This window comes from Curcuma longa, unplaced genomic scaffold, assembly GCF_044706935.1.
Source record: "Curcuma longa cultivar G26 ecotype Majalengka, Jawa Barat unplaced genomic scaffold, ITB_CL_G26_1.1 contig_27635, whole genome shotgun sequence".
Classification (NCBI taxonomy): Eukaryota; Viridiplantae; Streptophyta; class Magnoliopsida; order Zingiberales; family Zingiberaceae; genus Curcuma; species Curcuma longa.
Window position 1 is genome coordinate 734 of NW_027433475.1, and position 10,658 is coordinate 11,391.

The 10,658-nt window shown below is 38.3% G+C and overlaps 1 pseudogene; it reads right to left on the reverse strand.

Moving 5' to 3' along the window:
* Positions 1 to 5,920: 5,920 nt before the first annotated feature.
* Positions 5,921 to 10,049, reverse strand: LOC141819072 (E3 ubiquitin-protein ligase AIRP2-like; annotated as a pseudogene).
* Between the last annotated feature and the right edge of the window lie 609 nt (positions 10,050 to 10,658).

Sequence of the window (10,658 nt, forward strand, 5' to 3'; positions counted from 1 at the left end):
CCTGGCGGTGCCCTGTGCTGGAGGTGGGCACGGCCGTAACACCGAACACCTAGCCGTGTCTGGGTCTATTGGCACAGGCATGCTCGTGCCACGGGCGAGCATGGTCTAGCCATGTCTATTAGCACGGGTATGCCCACCGGCACGCCCGTGGCATGGGCGTGCCCAGGGGCACATCCTGCCATGCCCCGTGTTGGAGGTGCTGGGAATAATGAAATTTTTGACAATATTTGATATTTTTGATCTAAAATACCATGTATGAGTTAGGATGTATAAATAGGATCATTGTAACTCTAAACCTAATTCTAATTAGAGTATTCTTGGTCGTTTTGTGGAGTAGGCACATCGCCGAACCATGTTAAATCTTTTGTGCTCCCTCTTCCCTCATTTTCGCGTTTTTCTTCTCGATTTCTTCATGATTGTTGCGACACGATCTCAACAACTGGTAGAGTCTCAGGTTTTCATGTTTGGGATTTCTTCTGCAAGGTTTGATCTGGCATAGTTTGATGGATCATGCAATTTCAGATTATGACAGAGAAGGGTTAATGATCTGTTGATGCAACAAGGCATGGTGAAGGTACTAAGCAAAAAGAAATCAAATGATATGGAGAAGACAAATTGAGAGGAATTACAGGTGAAGGCAATGACAATGATCAGACTTCGTCTAATGGATGATGTGATGTATCACATTATGGACGAGGAATCAACGATGGCAGTTTGATAGAAATTGGAAAATTAATACATGTCCAAGTCATTAACAAACAAACTCTATCTTAAGCAGAAATCGTTTGGACTTAAGATGTTAGAGGGAACATATTTGAGTCTACAAATCAACGTTTTCAATTAAATTGTAAGCGATCTGAAATAGGTTGATGTGAAGATCGAAGTGACCAAGAACATGGTAGGAGCAAGACTTGATATGGGTTAGGCAACAATAATAAGGCCCGATCTAAATCGAGAAAGAAGAAGGAGATCATGTGCTACTAGTGCGGAGTAAAGGATCACATCAAGAAAGATTGTCCAGAGAAAAGAAAAGTAAATGCAGAGAATGAAGATGGGTCAGCAAAGTCTACAAACATAGTGGAAGAAGAAAATTCAGATAGTGGCGATGGAAATATTCTATCTGTTTCATCTATTGCAGAGCAATTAACAGATTCTTGGATTTTGGATTCAACATGTTCTTATCACATGACGCCTAACAAGGATTGGTTTGGCACCTAATGTCGGTTAATTATGATTCCGTTCTGATGGGTAATGATGCATCCTGCAGAGTCATTAGAATAGGAAATGTCAAAATTAAGATGTTTGATGATGTGGTTAGAATATTGTGTGAAGTTAGACATATACCGGATTTGAGGAAGAACCTAATTTTATTGGGCGCATTGGATAGTAACGGGTGTTGTTATAAATCGACAAGTGGAATAATGAAAGTAAGCAAAGATGCTTTAACGGTGATGAAAGGATAGAAACTAGTAGGGAATATTTATAAATTACTAGGAACCACAGTTGTAGGTGGAGCTACCACTGTAGAATCTTAATTAGACAAGACAATATTGCGATATATGCGGCTGGGTCATATAGGCGAGCGTGGAATGCTGAAACTTCATAAAAGAAATTTATTGAAGGGTGTCAAGACGTGCAAACTCGATTTTTACACGTATGCGTTCTTGGAAAACAAAGTAGAGTGCAATTCAAGACAGTCACATACAAGACGAAAGGAATTCTGGACTATATACATATAGATCTATGGGGATCGAGCAGTGTAGCATCGTGTGGAGGACATGTGTATTTTATGAGTTTCATCGACGATTACTCACGAAAAGTCTGGGTGTACTTCATGTGTCACAAATCAAAAACTTTCTTAAAGTTCAAGACGTGAAAAACTAAAATAGAGAATCAAATTGGAAGAAAAATCAAATGCCTTAGATCGGATAATAGTACTGAGTACACAGATTAAAAATTTTATAAATTTTGTGAGCAACATGGGATCAAGAGGCACTTCACAGTTCGCAAGGCACCACGGCAAAACAATATAGCGAAAAGGATGAACAGCATGATAATCGAGAAGGCTTGATGTCTCAGATTGAATGTAGGGCTTGCAAAGAACTTCTGAACAAAGGCAATAAACATGGCGTGCTTCTTGATTAATCGATCACCAAGGGCAACACTAGATAGCAAAGTTTCAGAGGACATGTGGACAGGAAATCCAATTGATTACTCTAGTCTAAGAGTGTTTGGATGTCCAGCCTACATACATGTTTCTAGTGAAGATAGATCAAAACTAAGTGCAGAGTCTTGACTATGTATTTTTCTGGGTTATCAGAAAGGGGTATAAGGCTTCAAGTTTTGGGATCCTAAGGCAAACAAGGTGTTGATCAGCAGAGATGTGGTATTTGATGAAAGAACCATGTTACAACTTACTCAAGGGGAAGAGAAATAAATATCAAAAAATTATAATAACAATAAGGATCTTGTGCATAATGGAGCTAAACTCATGGCTTTGATGGTGGTAGCTCAAAGCATATGGAGCATTAAATTATAACCGGAGACAGGACCAGACGTACATGCATGTTTCTAGTGAAGACAGATCAAAGCTGGATGCAAAGTCTAGACAGTACATTTTTCTGAGTTATCAAAAAAGGGTACAACATACTCAAGAGGAAGAGAAACAAATACTAGAAAATTATAACAACAAGGATGTTATACAAGTGGAGCTAGAAACCCATAGTTCTGATGGTGGTAGCTCAAAGCATATGGAGCATCAGACTATAGCCTGAGATAGGACCAGACGTACAATCAAACCACCTACTAGGTATGATTTTGAGGACTTGGTTTCTTATGCACTTATCACTAGTAGCGAAAATCCTATTACTTTTTAGGAGGCAGTACACAGCTCAAAGAAGGACAAGTGGATGGGTATTACGATAGAGGAGATAGAGTCTTTACATAAGAACCAAACGTGGGATCTGGTGGAACTTCCTGAAGGGAAGAGGACTATAGGATGCAAGTGGGTATACAAGAAGAAAGAAGTCATATCAGAAAGTGAAGATGGAAAGTTCAAGGCTTGGCTAGTAGCACAGAGTTACTCACAAAGAAAAGGGATTGACTATGATAAGATATTTTCTCCAGTGGTTAGACATACATCTATCAGGGTGGTGTTGATTTTGGTAGCACATCATGATTTGTAATTGGAACAGATGGATGTGAAAATAACTTTCCTTATGCCAGTGCAGTTGGTTTTTTTATGTATGTCATAGTTTGCACAAGACCTGATTTGGTGCATGTTATTAGTATGGTGAGCAAGTTTCTTTCAAATCTTAGTTGACAACATTAGGATGCGGTCAAGTGGATTTTCAGATACTTGAGGAATACTACAAATTATGACATCGAATTCGCAGACAACAGAGTGATCTTTCAGTTACAGGATATGTGTATGCAGACTATGTAGAGAATTTGGATGACAGAATGTGGGTATGTGTTCACTGTGGCAGGAGGACCTATTTGTCGGAAGTCCATGATACAGCCTATAGTTGCATTGTCCACTACTGAGTCAAAGTACATGGTAGTAGCTGAAGCATCTAAAGAAGCATTGTGGCTTTCAGGGTTAATCAAAGAACTAGGTGTTGAATAAGGTGGAGTCAAGTTGTATTGTGATAGCCAAAGTGTTATCTATTTGGCGAAGAATCAAGTGTATCATGCGAGGACCAAACATATTGATGTGAAGTTTCACAAGATCGAGAGTTGATATCATCCGGGGAAATACTACTTGAGAAGGTCCACACTTGTAAAAACGTTGCAGATAAGTTGACAAAGCCAGTTACTGTAAAGAAGTTCAAGCATTGCTTGAACTTGATCTATTTCTCTAGTTGCTAGAGGGGGCGCAACCCGAACTCGACGTTCCAGGTGGAAGCCTTCCCAGATGCTCGTGTTTCTCTTAAAGGGTGGATATTCGCCAAGGTGGAGATTGTTGGAGATGGCTCATATGGGAGACACACCAGGCACGACAATGCTAGGAAGCACGACCAAGGCGTGTCCGACTCTATTAGCACGGGCACAGGCATGCCAAGGAGCACAACCTAGCCATGCCTCATGCTAGAGGTGGGCACGACCATGCCACCGAACACAACCTAGCCGTGTTCAGGTTTATTGGCACGGGCATGCCAGTGGCACATGCGTGCCCAGGGGCACTGGCCATGCTTTATGCTGGAGGCGCCGTGAATAATGGGATTTTTGGCAATACTTAGTATTTTTTGTCTAAAATACCATGTATGAGTTGGGTTGTATAAATATAACCATTATAACTCTAAACCTAATTCTAATTAGAGTATTCTTGGTCGTTTTGTAGACTAGACATATCACCAACCCGCGTTAAATCTTTTATACTCTCTCTTCTCTCGTTTTCTTGTTTTTCTTTTCGATTCTTCGCGATTGTTGCAGCACAATCACAATAAATGGGCACTTTTTCCACATAAGTTACTTGTATCAAGTTTCACAATGTGGAATTTGATGCAAAATCCTTATTAACTTACTCCTATCATTACTTGGGATAACAATTGGTACATACCAATTATTACCAATCTTAAATTGTGCCCTCTTTTAATCTTTGTCTTCTCGCACATGGCAATAATGGGTCATTTGTTAAAAAAAAAAAGTCTTTACTTATACTCTTTTACTACCACAAGGTATCTCTGCCTTAACTTTCTTTAGTTTAGAAGCTCTTGTTGTCACTATGGTAAGCACACATTTATTCTGAATCTTTCCACTTTACTCATTTATCATCCAATTACTAAATAGTTTGAATCTAACTTTTGTCCAGGATATTATCCCATTGCTTCCATGCATGGTTTAAAATTTCAACCAGTGCCGGAGTTTTGATCTTGATCGGAATGATACGTTCCATATCATGTCGTACTGATACAGTTTCAGTATATAAATACACATATATATTAATTTAATTAATATTTGATTATTAAATATACTCACTATTGATGTTATATTTTGAGGTGTTGAATTAATATTTTCTCATAAGATAATGCCTATTAAATTATTATAAAAATTATTTCAAAAAATAATTAATTCTTAAAATTCAAAACTAAATTTCAAATTATAAAATTATTTAAAAGGGTCAAAGATAATTATAAAATTATTTGAAGGTCTCAAATTATTTTTTGAATATATTTGTAAATTTTTACTTTCTTAAAATTTATTTGAAATGTTTGAGAATTATTTTTTTGGAAAATTTTTAGATTATTTTAAATTCAGATTCAATTTTCAATATATATTAAAAATTTTAAAATAATTTTTAATATTTTATAACTATTTTTAATACTATATTATTATTTATAACTATTATATATAATATAATTAATAGTTATATAATAATTAATAATTTATTTATATATAAAACATATCAATTTAATTTTATTTTAAAAAAATCATGGCTGCTGCCACAAGTGCTGTGGCCTTACAGTGACCTCAAGCAAGGAGGGTCACGACATCGTGGAGGGTGCAGTGGCACCCTCCGCGGTATGGTACGATATTTCAAACTATGCTTCCATGTCAATAATAGCTGAATCGTTAACGAACTAAACAAGACTAGTACCTTCTATGGGGTGTAAGATGCATATCACCTCAAAACCCCTTACGAAAGTTAAAATCTGTGATGCCAACAGGGTCAAGGGCGGAGCCAAGTATTGCTTTACCCGGGCTTTAGCCTGGGCCCATTTTTTTTTAACATGCAATGGCAAGGCATTTTCACCGGCAACTAGATCCTATACGGACGATCAACCTGGGTAGATAACAATCAATCAATATTAGCCCGGATAGATTATACTTTCTGGCTCCGCCATTGAACAGGGTTACACCTGAAGCTCAACTCTTTCTGAACTTTAGAGCAAAAGCCTATAAGGAAACTGGCCACAAGTCAATCTGAGCTGAAACCAATTGATCTATCATTGAACTCTGTTGAGTTGCTCACAACTCCATTATTAGTTATTTGCAAAACCACTTTCCCAAAAACCGCCAAGCTCGTTGGAGGATCAACAATACTAACAAGCCTTCAAAAAGCTCAGAATTAGCTTAAATATGCATGGAGGCTGATGCAGAGGTAAGTAAGGGTTCATGTGGTGAACCCTTAACTTGATCAACATAGGAGCCCTGTGGTAGGACCCGGTCAATAAAAAGTTCCAATGGCGTGATCAGGACTTAGTCAACATATACTCCACATGGCGAACCGACCTCATTCGTCGACTCACTGAGTCGGTCTCCCGATAAGCCGAGTCGACTTCCCAATCAGTTGAGTCATTCCGACTTACCAAGGCGTTGAGTTGTCGAATTAGTAGAATTGGGTCACCCGAACACAAAAAGACATGTGGCATGACCCCTACTCTCCCATGATCTCCCCCACTCTCCCATGATATCCCCATGATCTCCACGGATACTCATAAAAAAGGAGGTATATGCTCCATTCAGAAGGGCTCTCTCTCGAACACAACTTGTCTAATTATACTTTTGTCCCTTTTTCATCGAAACACCAGGATAACTTAGGAATCAAAGTGGTTTTGTCAGGGCAACTGCCGACGAGCCCTTTGATGTTTGTTACTCTATGCAGGATTCGACTATGACACGCAGAAAGTGAGGAAAAGGCTTCAATGTCATCGTTCTTGGTTGCAAGGTGAATTTCTATTGCCACATTACTACGGTGAGATTTTCACACCACGATAAATTGGCATCGTCTGTGAGAACACGAGCAAAAGATGTTGAGATCAAAGATACGAAGGTTGAAGGAAAAAAGCAATGATCACTATGATCGTTTCCTGAAATGTTCAACCAAAGCTTCATCCATGCAGATATGATATTTTCTCATCAGAGTGCCTGCCATGGTGGTCGGTGACAACAAATCCCCTCCAACAACACCCTCCGAGGCGTATGACCCATCTCCTCCTCCGATCAACACCCTAGGGGTTCTCTTCTCTCCTCGTCGATGAACAAATCCCCTCCGGCACCGCAACAACAGCTATACTTACTAACCTCTTGATCAAGTACCACAACATGAGCAGCTCGAATTAATTGCACACTCTACCAAGGCTAATTGTTGTCTAGTACTAGATTCTATCACGCTCAATATTGTTGCAACTGCATTGGCATAGACAACAAAATGATACTAATGCTAATGTAGTATTGGTATATGTCTATTACCGGAATGATAAAAATACACTTCAGTAACCGAGTAATACTTCTACACTTGAAACCATAGCAGCATGAGCAACTAATATTAAAGTATCATTTGTGTTGAACCGAAATAATATGGTTTTGATACCTTGTAATATTGACCTCGCCACGCATCGACATTCTTCAAAGCATGCCAAGACCAACTCACACCATTTATAAGAGTATCACAATTAGAAAGTCAATTAAATTAAAGTTTTATAACAAGGAATAAAATATATATATAACAAACATCTTGACTAATCATCATAGTTTATCAATACAAAATAAATATCTTGTATCATTTTGAAGCTTTGATTCCCATAGACTCTAGTAACAAGGAATAAACAAACATTCTTCAAAGCATGCTCCTAGACATCTTGTATTTAAAATAGTTCTAAACCTTCATGGAAAATGTCTATTCCCATAGTGATACACTTTGTGTCAACTAATATTGATCAGTACTTGAAATCACAGAAGCAGCAATGACTTTTGAATGGCATTCCTCCTTAGTAGAAGGGAAAAAAAAAAAAGAGTAGAGATTAAACAGTCAAAAAGAGAAGAATAGAAAGGGAAAGGAAGAATCCCAAGTCTCGACTTAGCATTTATCAAGAATATCACCTTTCAAACACATAAAACAATTATAATGAAATTCTTAGTTGCATTTGATCAATATTGTTGCATACTTTAAATACTTGAACTATCATGGATGTAACTAAGATGAAGGAAAAAAAAAACACATACCACTGATGATAGCACTTCCTGCACATAGCATGGCAACAATTTGGCAAAACAACCTTGCTGTTGGACTTTACTAGCACAGCACATTCTTCCTCTCTTTCAACTTCTATTTCTGATATTTGCTGCTTGCCCTCATCTTCTCTTCTCCTATATCTTTCCATACAAATGGCTTCTTTGCCTTTTATCCTCCATATCAGTTATGCCTTTGGGTAGTTGCATTAAAGAAGGTAAAATCAGACCCATATATTCAGCACAATTCAAAGGCCATATCAAGAATACTGATATATTCAGTGATACATGCGTTTGAACATAAGACAATATGCATACCATAGAACTCCTGGATACTCGCTTTCCTTTCCTGGATAGACATCGTTGTTTTTCCATCAACATAAACCTGCATAGTGAAAAATGAGAGAGGTATATAAAAAGATGAGGGAAAGAAGAAACAACAGAGAGAAAATTCAATATGTTTTCGCTGCTGGATATAACATAAACTAGTAGCTGGATATGACAACCTTATAAATGAGAATTCTCAAAAGACCAAGAGCCCCTGCAAAGCTACAATCTGTCCATTGTACAAGGAAAAGAAACAAATGTGCAGTTGGACTATATGACATTCGCATCTGAAGACCAGGCACCATCATATTCTCTTGGGAAATCTGAAGCCCTGCACTTCAACAAACATTAGATATTGTAACGTGAAGGCAACAGCAAGACTAAACCATGAGTTTTTTTCTTTTGAGGTCTGATTAGGTTAAGAAGCATTCACCATGGTTTTAAATTTTAGTTTCAACTGAGATAAGAATTTCTATTTATAAAGAAAACAAAACTAGATAAGGATTAATAAACTTCTCAAATAAACATAACAAATGTTGGATCTTTGGAACTACTATTACTGCAAGTTACACACGCAAAGTGAGATAGCAAAGAAGGAAGCAACCAGACAATAATATCTAGTGGTACTCAAATAAAAGTTAGCCATCATAGGCTCAAACTTTATGGTGTTAAACCAATAAGCTAGAAGCACCTCAATGTATGTCATTTCATAAGTAAATGAGGGGGAAAAGAAATAAACAAGTGTCAGGAACAGAACCACATCAGGGGAAGAAAAAGAGATGACCTTGGGATGATTTGAAAAGGGGATCAGCCAAAACTGACTTGAGACTAGAGCAAACCGATCAAATGGATAAAGTAGGAACAAATGATGGAAATAACAAAAACAAAAAAAAGGACATTTGGCTGGTATAGGTAGGAAAAAGTAGCACCATCCCATCCCACCACTCATTTGAAAAGAAATGCCCTGAGACCCCCATCATAAGCAAGCAGAAATAGGCAGTAATTTCCATAGTTTTAGTTATTCTCATCTTAGATAATATCTGAGGAATATCATTCGGTAAAACCTCCATGTACAATGCGGCAACACTTCATTCTGGCTGAGAATTACTAAAACCAAAAACTGCACAAGAATTAACTTCCACTTCATTAAACTGTGTCAATTGCGGCAATGGGCTTGATTTTTCAACAACCAGATGATCAATGTGTAAAGTGGGTGTTTAAATACCTTCGCCTGATAGAAAAACTCTACAAAGCTGACGATTATCAAAATTTAACTTGTTACATAAAAAGGCACCTGTAACTGCTCATCCTACAAAAACAAGCAGCCCTCGTAAGACCATTGCATAGAGTCGTAGGAGCCAGTATTTGCTTAATAATTTCACATTTAACTGAATGAAGTAAAAGAGAAATTTCAAATCCACCTAGTAATTCTCGACCTCCCATAGAATGAACAAGCAAACACAACCAGGACATACCAGCATTATCTACTAGTGTCAAAAAAATCACAAAATCATAAACCAGCCCCACCATGAAATTACAACCAAAGTAACAATTCGTAGAGCAATTCTCGCATGGAGCAGAAGTAAGAGAACAATATGGGGATCACAAGATCGGGCGACGGCGGAGGAATTCCACTCACACTGAGTTGGCATGCTGGATGTCAGCTTCGAGCACCTTGAGCGAGTCCTTGAAGGATTTACGCATGGGAACGATGCCCATCTCCGCCCGAAATCATCCAAGACGATCGATCAAGTCCCCAACTCACTCCGCCTCCCCCGCCCCCTAATTTCTCGATCCACCAAACCCTAATAATCTGCTCCGCCTCCTCCTGTCTCTCTCAACTTGCTGTTCCCGTTGCTTTAGAAGAGCGAAGAGAGTAAACGGCAAGAGCACCAAGCGAGAAGAGGGTCAGCTGTTCGACACGTGGACGAAGTAGACCTCCCCGCGCACCCTAAAGAGGCGGGGGTTGCACAAGAAATATTTAATCGTCGGGTCCCATCGAGAGCAACGGCTTTGATTCGTTGGGAAAAAGCAAGTACGTTTCGGTGGGGGCGGTTTTATCGTCGTCGGAGTCGGGTATAAATAAAGCTGCTTGCGCTAGCTATCCGAACGCTCGAAAAGGATCAATTCATTAAACTGTCATTGTAGCCGACACTAAAATAAAATACTTAATTTGTCACAATTTTGTTGGTTGGCGGTTTGGCGATGATGCTCCTCCAACTGCCGTTAGTATTAAAATGAGAATTTTGATTCTCTAAGGCACGTAGGTGTTCTAATAATTAAACTATAAAAGTGAGTTCAAATTTATTAACTCTAATTCAATAGAGTGTATTCTGAACTTGATATATGTTCGATTGATTTAATTGTTCCACCTAAAT